The sequence below is a fragment of the Denticeps clupeoides genome, chromosome 14 (assembly GCF_900700375.1).
Source record: "Denticeps clupeoides chromosome 14, fDenClu1.1, whole genome shotgun sequence".
NCBI lineage: Eukaryota > Metazoa > Chordata > Actinopteri > Clupeiformes > Denticipitidae > Denticeps > Denticeps clupeoides.
In genome coordinates this window covers 21,354,309-21,374,663 of record NC_041720.1, presented here as the reverse complement: position 1 = coordinate 21,374,663, position 20,355 = coordinate 21,354,309, and the positions used below count along the sequence as shown (strand labels likewise).

At 43.4% G+C, this 20,355-nt stretch overlaps 1 pseudogene; it reads right to left on the bottom strand.

Annotated features, from left to right (window-relative positions):
* Positions 1-1,940: 1,940 nt before the first annotated feature.
* On the bottom strand, positions 1,941-19,858 carry LOC114802867 (potassium channel subfamily K member 3-like; annotated as a pseudogene).
* Between the last annotated feature and the right edge of the window lie 497 nt (positions 19,859-20,355).

Genomic DNA, 20,355 nt, shown 5'->3' with positions numbered 1-20,355 from the left:
TCTTGTTTGAGCAGCTTTAAATGTCCCCACTAGGACACCTGCTCTGAAAGATCATTTATTTATGCATGTTGGACCATATTGGCTGGAACCAGATGCTACTTGACAGTGTGGTCATCCCATCTTCTGACAAGGTCCCGCCATAATAAGAGCAGCAACATGATGCCTGCCAGATGTTTCTCCTGCTGCTTTCCAGCAAGATCATTAGCTCCCACGAGGTCAACTGTCACATTGCTGCGACGCGTTATTTTCCTCGGGTACCCAGTGCATCGTGTGTGTGTGCTGCTCCCCAACTGTAGCCAGATGTTTTCCTTAGAAGAACTGGAAAATATGGAAAGGGGGACTGATTTTCAAGGAGTTGCACTGGAGCTCCATGCCAAGAATCCACTAAATGTTGACTGCAGTATCATTAATTCAACTTAAAAGTAATTCCTATCCGGTTAGTAACATACGTGCAGGCAAACATCCACACACAACTACAAGCAGATAAGTTGGAACGTTGAAATGTGAAGAGGAAGAAGGACCTGCAGATTGGTGGCACCTCGATAAACAGATGGAGCCGAGCGGATGAAGCAGTGGGTAATGAGTGAGGCAGAGTGGACGGCTTCAGACACCGTGGTGCAGGATGAGTGGAAGTGGAGCGGAAGGAGAATGAAGTCGAGAGGATCTAACAACGCTGGACTGAGGACTCCATAACACATCAAAAATGGAATGGACGCTGGGGCCTGAGAGAGGAACGCTGTGCTCTTTTAGGACTGTGGGTTAAGGGACAAAAATAGATTTTGACGTCTCAACCATCAAACTCAGTCTGAATATGCAGAAATGTCAACAACATTCGCACTTCAATAAAAATCATAATGAGAACACCCAAAAACCCAAAAGCACGGTGCAGCACCACCATCTGCAACCATAACATCTATTTAAGCAGCTCATGCATCTCCTGTGATGATCCACGTGTCCATAAGCAGCTGATCACTGTTCCATTTTCCCACCTGTCAGCAGTAGATACACACGTGAAAGTGTGTATCTACAATTCCAGTATCTGTGTGAATGTGTTATTACGAGGCCTTCATTTCTTCTCCTTGCCAGTCATGAATTATGTTCCTAAAATGAAAGTGGATCAGTGAGGATTTTCCTTCCTTTCTCTGTGACATCCACTTACAGTCGGTCTGGATGATGGGGCATGTGAAATATACAGAAGTAGACCTGATGTCCATGTTGTGATTATAATGTCAACCACATAATATGCAGATATTAGTTTAAATATTTTTATTAAAAAAATTGAAATTAAAACTGTTAAAGTGATCATACAAATACAAGAAATCATAATAGATTTTGACAACATTAGCTGATTCAGATATGAATTACATGGTCATAATAAAAAAAAACAACAATAATGAAAAAGACATGCTAGAAATGATTAATACTGATATTTAGTATTGAGTCACCAATTTCAGCTCAGGACTGATGCCAGAATCATCAGTAACATTCACTGCCAGTAAAAGATGAGATACTGTAGTCGTCCTTCTCAGCTCAGACATCTGGAAGTGGGAAGGTGCTGCACCATCAGCTCCATTCATTAACAGTGCAAGTTGGCTGATGAAAATCCACCAGATATTCCTGAATGCAGCAATGTGTTGTGACCAACATGAATGTCAGAAGAACTTGTGAGGTAACTTCTAATGCTTTTTGGATTGGGGTATCAGTATAGAAATGTGTGTGTACTGAAACAGTGGTTCCCAAACTAAATATTGAAAATGAGAGACACCACTTAATATTCTAGAAATCGTGAGGCTGAAGTTTAGATGGTTTTTCATTTGAGAAGCTCTCAAGGCAGAGAGCAATTTGGTGTTGGAACATTCCTTATGTAATTGTAGAAAAGGTGTTTTAGTTTTATCCTCTCTTTATATATACTATATAATATGATATGAGAAATTGTGTGTCTCATTCTACCATTAATCCCTCGTTACTGTGTTCATAGCTGATCTGCTCATGGTTACTTTTGTGAGTTCTGCTGAAGAACATGTGTGGTTTCTATGAGCTTTTAATAAAATTTGGACTAAACAAGTTCCCAGCTGACCCACGACGGATGCAATTCTAGCTTCATGGGAGCTGTGTATTGCAGAGGTGCAAATTTCAATATATTATGCTATTATTAATGAATGAAATGTATGAATACTACATATATTTCTTTGCTGCAGTTGGCAGAGGAACCTCTAGCCTATCGGACTCATGGCTTTAAAACCCAAACATACTGCAGAATGTCTGGACTTAATCCCAAAGTAAAATGCTGAAATATCTCAAAGACAAAAGAAGAGACATAAAAGTTTTTGCCCAATAAGTAGATGCGTACATTAAAATCTCATCATATTACAAATATGTATTTACACGCCTTATCCAGTGAGAGCTAGAACTCAGTGTTCCTTTAGATGGAAATAAAACACACACACACACACCACACACACACACACACTAGATCAGGTTATTATACTGATATTTAAAGAAGTCTTGAAACCTAAAGGTGTATTATTCTTCATAAAGCACTCAACCACAGTGCAGCACGTCTTCTTGCTGTTGGACTGGTGACTGGTGACCAGGTCCTGTCCTCTAAATGGAGCATCGGCGCTTGGAGTGTCCCGGGTAGGCAGGGACGAGGGAGTGCAGCCCGGTGGAGACCGAGCTGACGGCGGAGGGGTGCCGCAAGCTGCACACGCAGCCGTTGGAGGTGAGTGGTTGGGCGGAGAAGGTCTCGCCCTGCTCCACGTACGTGTCGGAGGTGGAGAGGTCGCGAGGGATGATCATGGGGATGGAATACTGCAGCTTCTCCCGGCTCTTGTACCACAGGCAGGAACACATGGACTGGAAGTGCAGCACCTCGGCGTAGACGTTGCGCAGTCCTCGGCCGGCTCCTCCCCCGCCGCCGGCAGGGCCGCCGCCCCCGCCGCCGCAGGCCGTCCCGAGACCCGAGGCGGCTGAAGAGGAGGAAGGCGGGTCTGGAATGTAGTGGAAATGAGCCGCCATTCCGCTCCCACTACCCGCCTGCCCGTTTCGAGAGAGCAGCGCTCGCTGCTCGGCGTCTCGCCGCTCGTCCTCGGCGTTCATGGTCATAAACGCAACACCACCAGGTTGAGGAACGCCCCGATCACGGTGAGGCCCGTCAGGATGTAGATGAAGCTGAAGGCCACATACTTGGGGTTGTTTTGCAGCGCATGGTCCTTCTGCAGTGCCACATAGTCACCGAAGCCAATAGTGGTGAGCGTGATGAAGCAGTAGTAGTAGGCATGGAAGAAGCTCCAGTCCTCGTAGCGAGAAAAGGCCGCCGCCCCGATGCACAGGGTGCTCATGCAGGAGATGAAGCCGATGCTCACCATGTTGGCCATGGAGACCTCAGTGCGTCGGAAGCCAAGGCACTTTTTGAGACGGTGCAACAGATACTTCACCAGCGTGTTGATGCGCTCTCCCAGGCTTTGGAACATGACCAGCGTGAGAGGAATGCCCAGCAGAGCATAGAACATGCAGAAGACCTTTCCACCATCTGTACTGGGTGCTGCGTGGCCATATCCTGTGAATAGAAAGTGAAAGAAAGTGAGAGTGAAGTGATTGTCATTGGGATACACCGCAGCACAGCACACAGTGCACACAGTGCAATGTGTCCTCTGCATTTAACCGGGATTTGAACCGGCAACCTTCTGATTAACCGCTAGGCCACCACTGCCCGTTAATCAGGGGAGAGCGCGAACGCAGTCCCCCACTACTCCCCGGGACCCGCCCTCTTCATCACAGCCAATCCCCTGCCAGGTAAGAAGACAGGGCAACCGGATATAAACTATTTACAAGAAACACACCGTTCTGTCCCTCTCTTACATATACACGTGCATATGTCTGCAGACATTATTTCAACATTGGCAAAGATCGTATAGGTTCCCATTCATGTTTGTGCCATGGACACCTACAACAATCTTTAGGTGGGTGGGAAGTTTCCACATTGCCACATGATAAGTCCACTTCTCACATGAAGGAACACACCTGCTGATTCCAGAGCAAAGATTTACATGCAAGTCAAGAATTTCAAGAACTGACTGTTCAAGGACATTATTCACTGGCTGATTTCATAGCTCTCAGAATATATTAGCACAAATAAAAGCTTTTCAACTGGGATGTCATCACAAAACAACTAGTTCCTCTGCCTTTTACCACAAAATTGTTTCCATGGACCAAAACAGTCCTCACAGAAAATCATTTCACAGAAACAGACTGTGTATACGGTAATTTACAGGCTATGATATAAAGCATTTGAACCCTAATCACGATGGGAATGAGGCTACATAAATGAATCCCTCATTGCCACCATGTAGTGGCATTGTGTAGTGAAGACATTCACACCCAAAGGATAAAATCATTTTACACCATTTGTATTCTGAGCAGGCTGTTCATGACCTGCAGACAATGAATTTAAAATGGAGAATGAAAACTGCGAGCAGTTTTTGTTGATCGGACCTGAAGCACGCCATGCACCTCAGGGGTGCGTGGGATGCCGATTTTGGCATATTGCTTGATGTTGTAAGCTATTACATTTTTCCACTATGTGGCTCTGTGACTATTCTAGTAGTTTCGCACCTCAGTTGACGTTGTAAGTTATTTCCTGTTTCCACTAGGTCCTGCTGCGGCTATTCCGGAAACTTCATTCATTATCTTGTTCAGGCTGTAACTTCATCAATCGTGGAAAGTTTGGTGCAGATTGGTTAATGTTGTAAAGTATTTCCTGTTTCCACTAGGTGGCACCGCGACTATATCAGAAACTTGATGTTAGGACTGATCAATCGTATTAAGTTTAGTTAAGATTGGATGTTACATGTGCGATTGACAGCAACTTCCTGTTACATGGCGCATCGTTGAAATTCGCCATGATGTCATGAATAAGCTGTACAATGAAAGCTCAAAAGCATCCTCTTTTCTGCCTAAAGACTCTCCATATCAAATGATATAAGAATGATATGTAAAATAAGTCATTTCTTGTTACCAGTAGGGGATGCTTTGTCGTCTGGCCGACACCCATTTCAAGCCTGTGAAGTTTGGTGAAGATTGACAGCAATTTCCTCTTCCATGCCATACATCAAAATTGACCGCCATTCCACGGTCAAGCCCTCCAACAAAAACGTACAGATTTCTCACATCATCATCCCCAAAGCCTTAAGACTTCGATGTTCCGTGTTCTGATTGGTGGCTGTTATCAGCCATACACATACATTTATCAGGCACTGATGGTCATGATGTTAATTCAAGACATTAATAATACATTCAGTGTATTAATCATGTATAATCATTAGACCAAGTGTTAAATTAAAACTGAATACTGGTTCTAGAATCCAGACCCAAATCAGTGTTACATTAAATCAGTGTCATTTTAACGAGGAAAAATAAATGTATGAAATAAGATGGGTCAAAAGAATTTAAATGCATGTCATTTATTCATCACTACTTTTTATATCTTGTCATATCTTCTTATTAGTTGGGCACATCATATCAGCACACATTGAAAACATTTCAAAATGATACAAAAATGCCTTAAAGTAGTGTTGAAACACACTGTGGTGCAATGGAAGAGAGACCAACCCTCATAACACTTCCTACTAAGAACTTACGTAACATAACACAAGTTTTAAGTGAGTACAGTCTCCTTCACCATCAAAAGGAAGTCCTGGCTCTGGTGTGATATCTGTCCAATTACTCTGGCCATTATGTCTGGTGCTCGCTCGTCTATGGTACTACCAATGGTACTCACTTCTTACCCACCTGGGAGTTCTGGTTTTAGTTCTGTTTTAGCTCTTGTGCCAGTTTTCTGTTCTTGTTTAGTTTTAATTCTCAAATAAATATCCGCGTCTAGTTTCTCCTGGGCAGTGGTGGCTTAGCAGAGAAGGAAGTGGCCCCGTAATCAGAAGGTTGTCGTAATTGCCAAGGTGCCACTGAGCAAAGCCCCACACACTGGTCCCCAGGCGCCTGTCAAAAGGGTGGTAGTAGTAGCCTAGTGGGTAACAGAAGACCCGGGTTCCCACTTACTACCATTGTGTCCCTGAGCAAGACACTCAACCCTAAATTGCTCCAGGGAGACTGTCCCTGTAACTACTGACTGTAATTCGCTCTGGATAAGGGCGTCTGGTAAATGCTGTAAATATAAATGTAAATGTCATGGCTGCCCACTGCTCACTCAGGGTGATGGGATAAATGCAGAGGACAGATTTCACTGTGTGCCCCGTGTGCCGTGCTGCTGTGTATCACAATGACAATCACTTCACTTCCTTCCTTTCTTTCTTTCTAAATTCATAGCAGTTACTCCAACTTCAGAAGCTTCATGATGTTTTCTTCCACACAGGACAACAAAACATGTTATTTGGCCATTATAGTTTGCAGCTTGATTGCAGACATCACAGACAGCCGTAAGACAAAAGCTGATCAGAAAGCATTTCTTCAATTACCGTATGAAAGCAAATATGTAAATTACAGACAAACTTAAAGACTCATGAAACTTGCGTGTAATATAAGTTGGAAATGAAGGTAGGTCAGCAGTACACAGGTGCAGCCACCCTCCTCTCTCCTTTCCGAGAGTTATTATTCGGAGGAAATCGTTGGCCATTTGGCTGTCCACCACTAAGAGGGTCTGATTGCAGGACTGAAAGCGCTGAAGCAATTTTGCGTTTTGCCTCCTTTTCTGTGTTCAGGAAAATTGTCTGTTTACTCAGGAGGCTTCACTGGCGAGTTGTAATGAGTGGTTTCTTATTTCTTAAAAGCTCATTTACCACGTTATGCATCTGGCCTTCTTTTTACATGCCAGTGATTTTATAGCTTAGCCCCATATTATAAAAGCAGTTTTTATAATTAGAATCTATATGATGACATCTTGATGACAGCAGCACACTTGCGGGTGGTAGTGGCCTAGTGGGTTAGGCATTCACCTATGAAGCAAAAGGCCAGAAAGGTGATCTCTATAGCAGAGACAGCTGTTATGAATCTGGTAGAATCCAAATGTTATAGTCACAGTTAATGACAATGAGGCGGGAAAAAAAAAATGCCACGAGTGTGACATTTTTATGCAATTCATATCCCAAGCAGGAAGTTATGCAAACTCATGTTGGTCGTAGTCAGGTCCTTCACTTTACAGTACTGTGGGTTACTGATGGGAAGTTTATTATCACCTGTAGCCTCATATTTTAGCCTCAAATCCAGGTTTGGCAGTAGTCCGGGGCCCCATGCAACATTATGTTGCAACACTGCAACATTAAAGTGGACCGTTTGACTTTCGTGTGTAGTTGTTTTCAGTTCTGCCAATCAGCACACACTGCGGGTTACTCTGAGTTGGCTTTCCTTTTCGGCCATCGTGCCTGTTTGGTTTCTTTTGAGAATAAATCATTGTTTCCAGTACGTACCATATCTCTGCACTTCCTTCCCCCATCAGCCCGTGGATGTGACAGTCGGATGGTGATTTTTTATCATTTATCAGTCATATTTTGTGATGATGACTGTGTACAACTTTTATTGTTAAAACAAAAACATAATTCATATATTCAACTATTGTAGAACAACATGCATGATGTGGATGTTACGTGTCAGATACTCAGATCAGGTTTTGAATTTTCACTGAAATACCGGTGTGTGCGCTGCAATCTGATGGCTACAACTCTCATGGCTACAGTCAAAGAGTCTCTTCTACAGTAGACTATTGGATTGCTCCTCAATATGATTAATGATGTTTTTTAAAAAACTAAATCCCCTCTTTATGGCGTTACTTTTAAAACGTGTCATGAAACTGTCAATTATTGGCCCTGTTGGCGTGCCGTAGTGGAGGGGGAAGGGGAGGGTGTGCTGCAATCAGCTCATAGGAAATTTACATATCATTATTATTATTACCACTACTAAGCTTAATTCGCACGTCCCTCTCCTCATGGTATTTTGCTAATGGATATATGCATTCATTAATAAATAGCACCATAGATGGAACGTTTTATTGCAGGAGAGATGGCATCCCTCCTCATACCCCTCATTTAACATGAACCATCTTCTCTTTATTCCTTGTTGTGTGCAACCTTTGCCCCCTGTATAAAAATCCCTTGTTGTATCACGTCTTCGTCAGGTCATCTTGTCTTTGTCATCATGCGTGTTTCGTTCCTCGGTCACTGCTCGCCCTTCTTTGGATTACCTTGCCTGTCACCAGGTACTCCTTGTTGACTATATTTGGGGGTCGCCTTTTCTGTTCCTGGTTGCCCTCGATGTTACCGAATCCTGACGCCTCTTTTCCCATTCCCACCCCCACCCAGACCAACCCACACCTTTCTACCGCCATCTTGTTTCCTGTTCCCCCCAGCCACTGAAGACTGTGCCCAGTCTTGCATCCCGTGCAGCTCCTGAAGTGCTGCTCCCCCCTCACGCTGCGTCTTTTCAAGCCCTACGTCCCCCTGTTTCATCAGCCTCCCATGTCCCGAAATGAACCCCGTGCCCTTTTTGAGAATTGTAGAATGACCCATTCCTCGCACTGTTATGCAGGCTCTATGCAGCAAAAAAAGAAAAGTGCTTTAATCCCCCCCCCCCATTCATTTCCACAGGATTCACTCTCGGATTTCACCCGGCTTGAGCCACATTAACCTTCACATGGATTTCCAAATTAAATTCCTGATGTGTGGCTCCTGTTTTCACCCACTGCTGGTCTATTTTCTACTTTCTACCTGTTTTTAACCATCACCCTCAGTGAGCAGTGGGCAGCAGTGAGTGGGTACAGGTACCTCAGTGGTTCCGGATTCGAACCGGCAACCTTCAGATTATGGGTCTGTTTTTTTACCCACCACTGCCCCAGATATAGGATTTTTATTGTGTAATATGTTATATCTCCACATACAACCAGATTACTGGAGATATTGTGGCATGAATCAAAGTGATCTTCAGTTGCCTTTAATGCAAAAAAGCATTTGGTGGTCAGTTGGTCCACGTTGATTAGGAAAGACTGGGACAGGCATTACAGAAGCAAAATGTTCCCTGAGCCCATGGAAGCATGATCTGAGCAGAAGAACAAATTATGTATAATAAAATGGAAGAGTTACTGTGGCCTTGCCAGCTAGTCTAACCTTTTATTTCAGACATAAGATATACACAGACACGTGGTGTCTTTTCACCATCATTTCATTCCATTTTCATGGCATTTTTATAGTCAGGTGGATTATGTCCTAGATGCTGACTGCAGAGATACCAGAAACACCAACTCACCAACCTCACCAACTCTCATTAACCTCTTTTGACTAAAGAGGTTAATGAGAATAATGACAACACCATTCTTTTTCACAAAGTTTAGTACTTCTGTTTTTATTATGGCAATTTTTCCGTATTATGGCATATAATCCAGAATGTTATGAAGGATGATCAGATGAATTGCAAAGTCCCACTTTACCATAAAAATTAACTTAATAAAACAAAAAACTATTTCCACTGCATTTCAGCCCTGCCCTAAAAGGACCTGCTGAGATTATTTCAGTGTTCCTCTGGTTAACACAGGTGAGAGTCTTGAGGAGCACAAGACTGGAGATCATTCTGTTATTATGATTGAGTTATATAGCAGAATGGATGATGATGCTTGAAATCATTGTTCTTCCTCTGTCAACCATGGTTACCTGCAAGGAACCACGTGCAGTCATCATTGTGTTGCATAAAAGGCCTTCACAGACAAGGATATTGGTGCTACTAAAATTGCACCAGAAGAAAAGGAGAGCACTACCATCAGTCCAGTCTCGTGCCAACCATAAAGCTTCCTGAGACCGTTCATGTGTGGGGCTGCTTATCATCCAAGGGAGCGAACTCACTCACAATTTTACCCCAGAACACAGCCGTGAATAAAGAATAGAACCAAAACATCCTCCGACAGCAACTTCTCCCAACCATCCAAGAACAGTTTGGTGAAGAACAATGCCTTTTCCAGCATGATGGAGCACCATGTCATAAGGCCAAGTGAAATTGTTAAAGGGGTGTTGGGGTGCACTCATGTTCCACGTTCGCGAGTGGCGAGTCTGTACCCTCACCTGTAATATCTGTTTTTAGGGTAATCAGGCAATTTTCATTGTAATTGTTACAATTGAAGGTTTTAAACCCTTTAAAGGGGTTGCAGTATTTGGGAATACACCGTGCATGTTCCACATTTAAGCGCTCTGTGATGAGAGATCAATTTAGGCGTTAGCGCCTAGTGCTTGGTGGCTGAAACAGCCTAAACCTGAGTAAGGGTTTACATCATTTCTGCTATTGTTTCATTTTCGCTTATTTTCCTTCCTCCATTGGCCATAACTCCCTGTGAGGACAATCTTTTCTTTGAGTTTCACCCTAAGATTTGCCTTTCTACTGCCTCACACAATCAACCTCCTAGACCCTCGACCCATTTAACACACTGATTATGAAGGAACGCGTCGCCATCAGTCAGGACTGGCCCGGAACTTGATTGACAGCATGCCAGGGCGAATTGCAAAGGTCTTGAAAAAAGGACCAACACTGCAGATATTGCTTGCTTTGAACCACGTATAGCTGTTTAGTATGTTTTTGTGCGGTGTGCTTAAACAATTTTGCTAAGTTCTTAAATTGTTAACAAAGGATAGTCTTTTATGTAGTACTGCACTACTGTTTTGGACATAATAGCCACATAATGATGATTTTTTGGAGGCGTGGTCGGTGACCTGTGTTAGAGACAGGACCACCACAGATGATGCCATATCAGGTCCACAGATGACGCCATATCACATCTCCTCCATACTGCACTCACCCACCTGGACACTCGGAAGGGAAATTATGTTAAAATGCTTTTCATTGACTACAGTTCAGCATTTAACACAATAATCCCTTCCACACTCACCACCAAGCTGGAGCACCTGGGACTCAGCTCATCTCTCTGTCAGTGGATCTCCAACTTCTTAACCGGGAGACCACAGGCAGTAAGGATGGGTGGACATGTCTCAGCCTCCATCACTCTCAGCACTGGAGCCCCCCAGGGCTGTGTTTTGAGCCCCCTGCTGTACTCCCTGTACACCCATGACTGTACAGCCACTACTAACTCCACCACCATCATCAAGTTTGCGGATGACACTGTTGTGGTGGGCCTGATCTCTGACAACAATGAGATGGCCTACCTGGAGGAGGTTGGAAATCTGGCGAACTGGTGCCAGAGGAACAATCTCCACCTGAACATCAGCAAGACAAAGGAGTTAATAGTGGACTTCAGTACAAAGCAGGAGAGGACCTACCAGACCCCTGTCATCAACAGGAGCCCAGTGGAGAGAGTGGACAGCTTCCGTTACCTCGGTGTTAACATCACGCAGGACCTGTCATGGTCCTGTCACATCAACACCGTGGTGAAAAAGGCCCGGCAGTGTCTTTACCACCTCAGACTCCGGAGAGACTTCAGACTGCCCTCCAAGGTGCTCAGGAACTTCTACTCCTGCACCATAGAGAGCATCCTGACGGGAAATATCTCAACCTGGTTCGGGAACAGCACCATGAAGGACAGGCGAGCACTACAGAGGGTGGTTCCATCAGCCGAACGAATCATCCGTACCAAGCTCCCTGACCTTCTATCTATCTACAGCAAACGGTGCTGCACCAGGGCCAGGAAGATAGTGAAGGACCTCACCCACCCCAACAATGGACTCTTCTCTCTGCTGCGATCAGGGAAGCACTTTCGCTCCCTGAAATCCAACACAGAGAGAATGAGGAGGAGCTTCTTCCCGCAGGCTGTCCAAGCTCTCAACAACAACAGTACATAGAACTCATGCACTTTCATCTCCAATCACTCCGGACTCTTTTGCACAAAATCACTTTGCACAAAATGACTTTGCACAAAATGACTCTGCGCTTTTTACCTTACTTTTTTTTTTTTTTTTTATGGCTCTTTTTCTCTTTTCTTTAAACATTGTAAAAAAAAACTGTAACTCATTTGCACACCTTCACCCTACCAGTTACACATATTTTATGTTAAAGATGTACAAGTGTAATATTTGGTTATGTTTGCAATATTTGCATATTGGTTCATTTGCAATACTGTGGTCTGTAGCAGTTGCAGAAAGCATTTCACTGCACATCATACCGTGTATGACTGTGTATGTGACAAATAAAATTTGAATTGAATTGAACCACAGGAAACACACTGTCTGCTGTGTGTGGAGCAGTTGACTGTTGGTCTTCTAACCTGCTTTTTTGCTCCTATGAAGAAAACTTCCCTTTCATCTCCGTCTTTTTCTTTCTTTGTGCTGTATGGAGTTGCCCTTGGTCCTTTTGGACAGACCCCAAACATGTTTTCAGTTATGGATTGTTCTTTCCAAGACACATCATAGGACTGCCATCCATCTACATTTGACACTTCAAACTTACAACGACCCTCATGTTTATTAACTGCACCTTGTCCCCCTCACCCCAAGAGAAATCTGGTCCCCAATTTAGTCCCCTCCTTCCCAAATCCATTAACCCAACCACCCCCTGACCCAGAAGACACTGCTGTGCACAGCTGTTGCAAAGTCTCACAGTGTCCAAGTCAGAGGCCAAACTACAAAAAATATTCTGGGAAGGCATTTGGCTGCAGTCTTTGATGTTTGTGAGGCTTGGACTTTCTGGCATGGACAGAGACGAGGTAATTCCCAAGATGGATGTTCTCAGAGAGTGTTATGTCATGCTTTATCAGACCTGTTATGTCATCAGACCTGTTACCTTCTTGGTACCATGGTGCAGTTCTCTCGTAGCCTGAGGGCACAGAATCAGCAAACTTTCTTTTTTCCTTTCCAAAGTCCTTTTTGGTTTGCTGCTTTTCATGTGAATAGAACTAAAAGGCAAGGCTCTAGAAAAGATTACAGACCACAAACCTAAGGTCAGTGTAGGTTATGTCAAAGTGTGGTCACCCCAGTAAACAATATACGCAGGGGCAAGAAAAAGTCTTTGTAAACCGTCATGAATTCATTGTTTTCTACATCAATTTGTAATAAAATGTGATCTGGTCTTCATCTAAGTTATAGATGGAATAGACAGTCACTTGACTTTCGTTGATGTTTAGAGCATGTTTAAAAATGAGCATGTTAATGCTAGCATTATAATATCAAAAATGCTGGTGGCCTAGCGGTTAAGGAAGTGGCCCCGTAATCAAAAGGTTGCCGGTTCGAATCCCGATCCACCAAGGTGCCACTGAGGTGCCACTGAGCAAAGCACCGTCCCCACACACTGCTCCCCGGGCGCCTGTCATGGCTGCCCACTGCTCACTCAGGGTGATGGGTTAAATGCAGAGGACAAATTTCCCTGTGTGCACCGTGTGCTGTGCTAATGATTGCATCCTAACATAAAAAAAAGATAACAGGGCGTGGCCAAGATGTGTCACGTTAAATTTGGTGACATTTAGAGCAATTAAAAAAAAATTGCATGTTAGCATGTTAATAATTGCATGCTAACAAAAGAAAAGCTAACAGGGCATGGCCAAGATGTGTCACGTTAAATTTGGTGAGGTTTGGAACATGTTGAAAAATTTACATGTTAGCATGCTAATGATTGAATGCTAACATAAGAAAAGCTAACAGGGCGCTGCCAAAATGTGTCACGTTAAATTTGGTGACGTTGGGCGAAAGTTAAAAAATTTGCATGTTAACTAAAGTGTAATAGGACCACGTGTCTCAAAAAAAGTGGCCGAGGGACCGGGCGTCCCTAATAAAGTTGCCGAACGACCGGGCATCTCTAATAAAGGGGCCGAAGGACCGGGCGTCCCTAATAAAGTGGCCGAACAACCGGGCATCCCTAATAAAGTGGCCGAACGATGGGCATCCCTAATAAAGTGGCCGAACGATGGGCATCCCTAATAAAGTGGCCGAAGGACCGGGCATCCCTAATAAAGTGGCCGAACAACCGGGCATCCCTAATAAAGTGGCCGAACGATGGGCATCCCTAATAAAGTGGCCGAAGGACCGGGCATCCCTAATAAAGTGGTCCGAAGGACCGGGCATCCCTAATAAAGTGGCCGAACAACCGGGCATCCCTAATAAAGTGGCCAAACAACCGGGCATCCCTAATAAAGTGGCCGAACGATGGGCATCCCTAATAAAGTGGCCGAAGGACCGGGCATCCCTAATAAAGTGTCCGAAGGACCGGGCATCCCTAATAAAGTGGCCGAAGGACCGGGCATTCCCAATAAAGTGGCCGAACGACTGGGCATCCCTAATAAAGTGGCCGAACGACTGGGCGTCCCTAATAAAGTGGCCAAACGACCGGGCGTTCCTAATAAAGTTGCTGAAGGACCGGGCGTCCTTAATGAAGCGGCTGAAGGACCGGGCGTTCCTAATAAAGTTGCTGAAGGACCGGGCGTCCCTAATGAAGCAGCCGAACGACCGGGCGTCCCTAATAAAGTGGCCGAAGGACCGGGGGTCTTAATAATGTGGCTGATTGAGCAGGAATCCTAATGAAGTTCCTGGTTTAAGATTCCATTGAATTACACTGTTGGCGATGCTGCTGTATCAGTACCCCTTGTAGGGCCTCTATATGTTCCCATGTTGTATGAAAGTATTGTTAATGGAACTGGTAAAATTTGGAATGTGAAAGTAGATTAGTGTGTGTTTTGTGCAGTAGCGAGTAAGTAGTTAACAGAATGCCACATGTGTTAGCGTACCAAAAATTTTGCAGACGCTTGTGTCCAGAGTGACTTACAGTCAGTAGTTACAGGGACAGTCCCCCCTGGAGATATTCAGGCTCTTGCTTAGGGAACCTGGGAATCTGGGTCTTCTGGTTCATGGGCGAGAGTGTTACAATCTAGGCTACTACCATATTTTTTGTAAATATGTTTTATGTAAAGTTGCTTCCAGTTTCTCAGTTTTACAGCTGAATTAAAGTAGAAGCAGCCGGAGTAGCGTGCCCTCTGCTGCCACGCTGTTCATTTTGTGCACTTGTAGTGTGCAATAAAGGATTGAATGAACCCCTCCTTCCACACTGGTTATTGATTTATCCAAATGTGCTACAAGTAGGACTTCAGTTTTATAACTTTTTAATACAAAGTAATTTCAAAGACATTAGAAACAATCTACAAATGAGGTAAAGAAGAGGCAATGAGGTAAAGAAACAAACCAGAGTGACAGCCTGAGATCTGAAGGAACAACTGGAAGTGGCTAACATCTGTCCATCAGTCTACAGCACGTAACACATTGAACAAGCAGGAGCCACAAAGGAAGATGGTAGTTTGTCATTAGTCTGATCGACTAATACACAAAATGTCTTGGGGGGTTTCAACCAGTTTTTAACCCAATGGATCACATACTTTTTCTACCAACAATATCAATTCAATCAGATTATTATTTTAGGCACATTACATTTGTCAACTGGATCTGATTAGAAATGTAGGAAACCATGAAATTCCAAAAGGTTTCACATACTTTTTCTTGCACCCGTACTTCCACACAGGAGGAACGAGGTCACCGGAGATTACACACGTCTCTAGTTGTAGGAAAAGGTGTGTTTTTTGTAAGGCACAAAAATCTTGCCAGTAATGCTTGAGGATTTTCACTACTGTGTGAGTTTTTGTGGTGTAGACGGCAGTGATCAGAAGGACGGTAAGCAGGAACATGACAGCAACATTGGAGGTGTGACAATAACCACCCATTCTAACCATTCAACATATGCTCAAATGGACTTAGATCTGGAGAAGTTGGAGGCACCATTGTTGTATCCCTGTTAGTTGCCAGTGGTTTTAATGACTGATAGATCCAGTCAACCCATGAACGGTGCCTGAGGAGCAGTATGTGGGGTTCATACCTTGATGAAGGCACCTCTGTGGCGGCTTGATGATTTCACATTTCAAATAGATTTTCAGAAAAACATAACTACAGAGGCATTTGACACAATATTTAAGTGCCTGTACCGTGGGTAATGTTTACAATATTATGAAGCACAAAATATGACCTGCTACAACTGCAGGGCTGTCTTTATTCTTTGAGATCCTGTGTGGCCGATTTCATTCACAGCAGAACAATGGGACACATAGTCACAGATCTAGTAAGTTGAAACCCCACTTACCACCACTTAACCCTCCGGGGGGAAGGTCCCTGTAACCACTGACTGTCAGGCGCTCTGGATAAGGACGTCTGGTAAATGCCACGTGGGGTTCAAACCTGAGTTTGTTGTCCTCTGGATCCAAGGCGAGTATGTTACACACTAGGTTACCAGCATACCTCTGGAATTGGGTTTATAAATGTACTAACAAGGCTGATGTTAAAGAATCAATCATATAGATGATTGATTTAACTTCAGAAAAAAAAGAAAAGGGTGTCTCATTTATAACTGCGTATACACAAAACGGGACCTAAAAGAAGCGTCCGTCTTATGCATATGCTGCAATCTATAAAAACAAAGTTGATGGCAGAATGTCGCATATTTACGTAAATGTATGCTCATGTGTGCGAACATTTTGGGGAGAAAGGCGAATAAAAAGGGTGAGAAAAAATGTGAGTGCTAGTGAGTCAAACATACATTTAATTGTACTTTTTCAGTCCCATTTTTATAATAGCGAGAGTAAAACATAAATTAAATCTTAACTTAATCTACACTTTTAATCTAAAAATGTAAATGGATTGATCCTGACAAATCTGATGGCACAATGGCCTGATTTAATACATTAAAAACATTGTTTAATTTCTAACTATTTATTGTTCATATATTGACTTGTTTTTATAAAATGCAGGTGACAGCGGCTACCTTCTCAAGTGCTTGCTCCTAACCCCTTTGTCAAACCCCCAGGGCGCAGAGGAAATGGCTTTAATCAGCCCCCACATCTTGGCCACGCCCTCTCTGCTAGCACACACACTCTTTCGATGCGCTGCAATTCTTTTCTTTTTTAGCACTTTAAATCTGACAATTTTTTACATTTTGGCCACTGTCCTGTTTGCTGCACTCACTTCATTCACAACCTCATTACTTGTTGCCACTCACTGCCATAATCTTTGTTTGTCACCCTACAGTGACCACCAAACCAAAAAAAAAAAATTCCAATGCACCCACAAGCGCCTCTAAAATGTTCAAATCTCAAATTGCCAGTCACAGTTTTCCCTTTTTCCCCAGAATGATTTTTTCTTATGCTCTGTTTCTACCGCAGCATATGCTGCACGTTGATGCGCCCTGCCACCTGACTCCCATAGAGGAGTGCAGTGGCCGGCTGGCAGGCCGTCTGGCCCGAGCAGATGCCACTCTGCATACAGACATCTGTCTGGGCACTGATGCACACGGAGAAGCGCTGGCGCCGGCACCACTGACCAGAGCGCTTTACCCACCAAACCCGCTCCAATTCTGCTTTTAACAAGCCGCACATAGAAAGCACATCTCCTGCACTTCTCCTTTATTCTCGTATTGCATGGGTGACATCCCAGGTGGCCACAGAGCGAGGGGTAATAAACCTTCACACACACGAACAAGAGATCTAATTCACACTTGGCTATGTTGATTATGGCCAGTGCCGTATTTAGTAGAAATGTCCAAACAAACACTGTGGTGCCATGACAGCATGAATTACAAGTTTACTATAGAGTATGGCTACAGAGTGAGATTCAAGAAATAAACTCTTGCGATACATTTCCACATATTAAAATAAAAGTGATCATTAATATTGATCAGAAAGTCCATTGTGCCACACCGGCGTCCCTTTCCTTCATACAATGGTCACTGAGATCAGATTTCGCAGAGGTGATATCTGGCCCTTCATTAACATATCTTAATTCAAAGTCCATTAATAAGTGTAATGGTGACATGTTTAATCACTAACCTGTAAAGCACTTTCACAAGTGGGCGGCCATATATGATATAGAACTAATTTACATAAATAGTAACAAGCAGGGAGTTTATAGACTTCTTCATTTCAACCATCTTTCATACTAATTTCCCCACACAAGAACTGTAAACAGCTCCAAGCCAATATGAATGAGCCAGACACACGTCTCTCTCCCAGATATGAACAGCTGGTATTTGTTAATACGGTCTAGTCTGTCCTGGTAAACGCGGTGTGAAATGCAGAAAAGCGAGTGAGAAGACTGGAGTCTTACTGTGCATTAATTAGCAAACGCTTTTTTAAAGTGACTTACGCTTTGGTTAATAAAGCAAATTTATGGCCTGATTTACAGCGGCCTTCCCAGCCGCTGCCGTGGCGGAGAGGAAAAACAAACAGAAGCAAAACAATGGCGCCGTGGCATCAGCAGGGAGAGCGTTTGATGATGATAAATGGCTTTGGCTCTTGTTGATTTTGTTCCAGGAAACAGAAAATGAGTGGGGGGCAGCAGCTTGTCCACATAGCATTTGTCTGGTTAATATGCTTAGCACCGCTGAAGCCTGGGAGCCACGCACACGCTCACCTTCTCACCTGGACAGAGAGAGAATGGCCACCGGCCACACATACGCTGCTCTCGAAGGGACGAGGTGGACAAGGCTGGGGAAAAGATTTCACCTTTTAAATAATTCCAACATTGCTCGACCAAAAATGAACATGTACTATATGGTCTCTACATAGTTAACCTTCGACCTGGATAGAGAGGTACAATATGTGAGTAAGGTTTAATTTAAAGTGATTCTTATCAGCAGTGACAGTGAGCTGCACTGTTCCAATCCATTAAACATTTACATTCATTCGGATGCATTTATCCCCTCACAGATGCAGGAAGACATTAGTACCTCACTCTGCTGCCGGGACACTTTCTGGTGTGTGTTCCAGAGCCAGTCACTAGATTACTGCTGCTCTTGTCTGGACAAGTGAGGTGTCATATTGCAGATTAGTTCTTGTGCTGAGTGCTTTGCACCGAGTGGCAGGTCAGGCAAGGAGTTACATTCAGGACAGGGATCTTACCAAGTACAGAGGACCATAAACATGACATGCATGACATTACCTAACAATGCCACCCCATGGAAGGCGCTATAGCTCTATACAGACCTACGGCGTTTGGTTACATAACTGTTCATAAGTACATGATATTCCCATTACATGTCACTCGCTGTCACCCATGGTACAGGACACACTCCGCCGCTTCTCGGTTGATATACAGTGCCATCAAGCATTACTGTCATTAGAATTTATTTAACTGCGCAATGAAAATAAAAGTATTTTGGCAGCATTTATCCTCTATTTAATGAAGAAAATATGAGAGAAGGACCCCTTTTATAATTAGATTGACTGTCAAGTAAAGTGGTGGAGTAAAAACTGCATGAGGACTTTTATTTAATTTATGATTCCATAAGCCATTCTATATTTATTTATGTGTTTACTTTCAGAAACAAATATAACGGGGCCTTAAAATGTCCGTAAAATAGACAGATACTTACAATTTCATACAGGTGGCCCAGACACATATTTCATCCCACTGACAGTTACAAATAACCAATAGAAAAATCATCTTCTTAACATTTATTTCGAGTTGACCATCTGCTGTCCACAAAATATGATGAAGAAGAAGTTTATTAAGATAAACTCTGAACTGTACTGACCCTCAACCTCTCCCCCGGCTCCCTTCCTTTCTCAGTCAGGGTATGGATGTAATAAGACAGAAATAATTATCATGATGACATAATTTAATACAAATCTAATTATGTTGCTAAAGTAAATATGTTTTTTGAAGAACGGCCTGATTTAGACAAAGAATGTAAAGACTTAAGGGCCACGTACCCAGTAGGCTAAGCTGAATAAACATTTTCCCACCAGTCCTACATCATAAACCCCCAGTAAGGACCAGTGACATTCCTTTCTCTTTCGCTTCCCATAAACCTAACACAGCAGTACGAAGGTAAAACATCTCACCCTTGCTCTCTGATACATTCATCTCCAGATACCAAATATAGTTATCACTGTTGTTCTTTGGCAGCCCTCTTCCCTTCTGGGTCACATAATGAATCCACTCAATATTTCAACAAATCACATTTCCAGAGGGGTGGATACAGGGATTACGTTTGTTTAAAGCGCTGCGATTTATCCCATCAGCCCCGGCGGCTTTGTGGCTGTCGTGTATGAGGAACCGGTCAGGGCTGGGCAGGCCTTGTCATTTTAAATCGGACGCCGTGTCAATCGCAGACGATGGACCTTACGCAAGATTCCAAACCGCCGGGTTATGTAAGAACCCAGCGCCTTCCCAGCAATCCCACCACTTTCAAATAAGATCTGTTAATGTGTAATATGTTATTCCGTCTACATATTTGTAATATTTCATCTCTATATTCATTGATTAATCCCATGGAGTAGGGACAAGCAGAGACATCTGAGTTTATACTTTCACATTCAGACCTTTAAACTGGTAAAAGTGAAGTTATTAAAACAAAAAGGTCTTTAGCTGAGATATAAATGTTGTGTCAAATATGGAA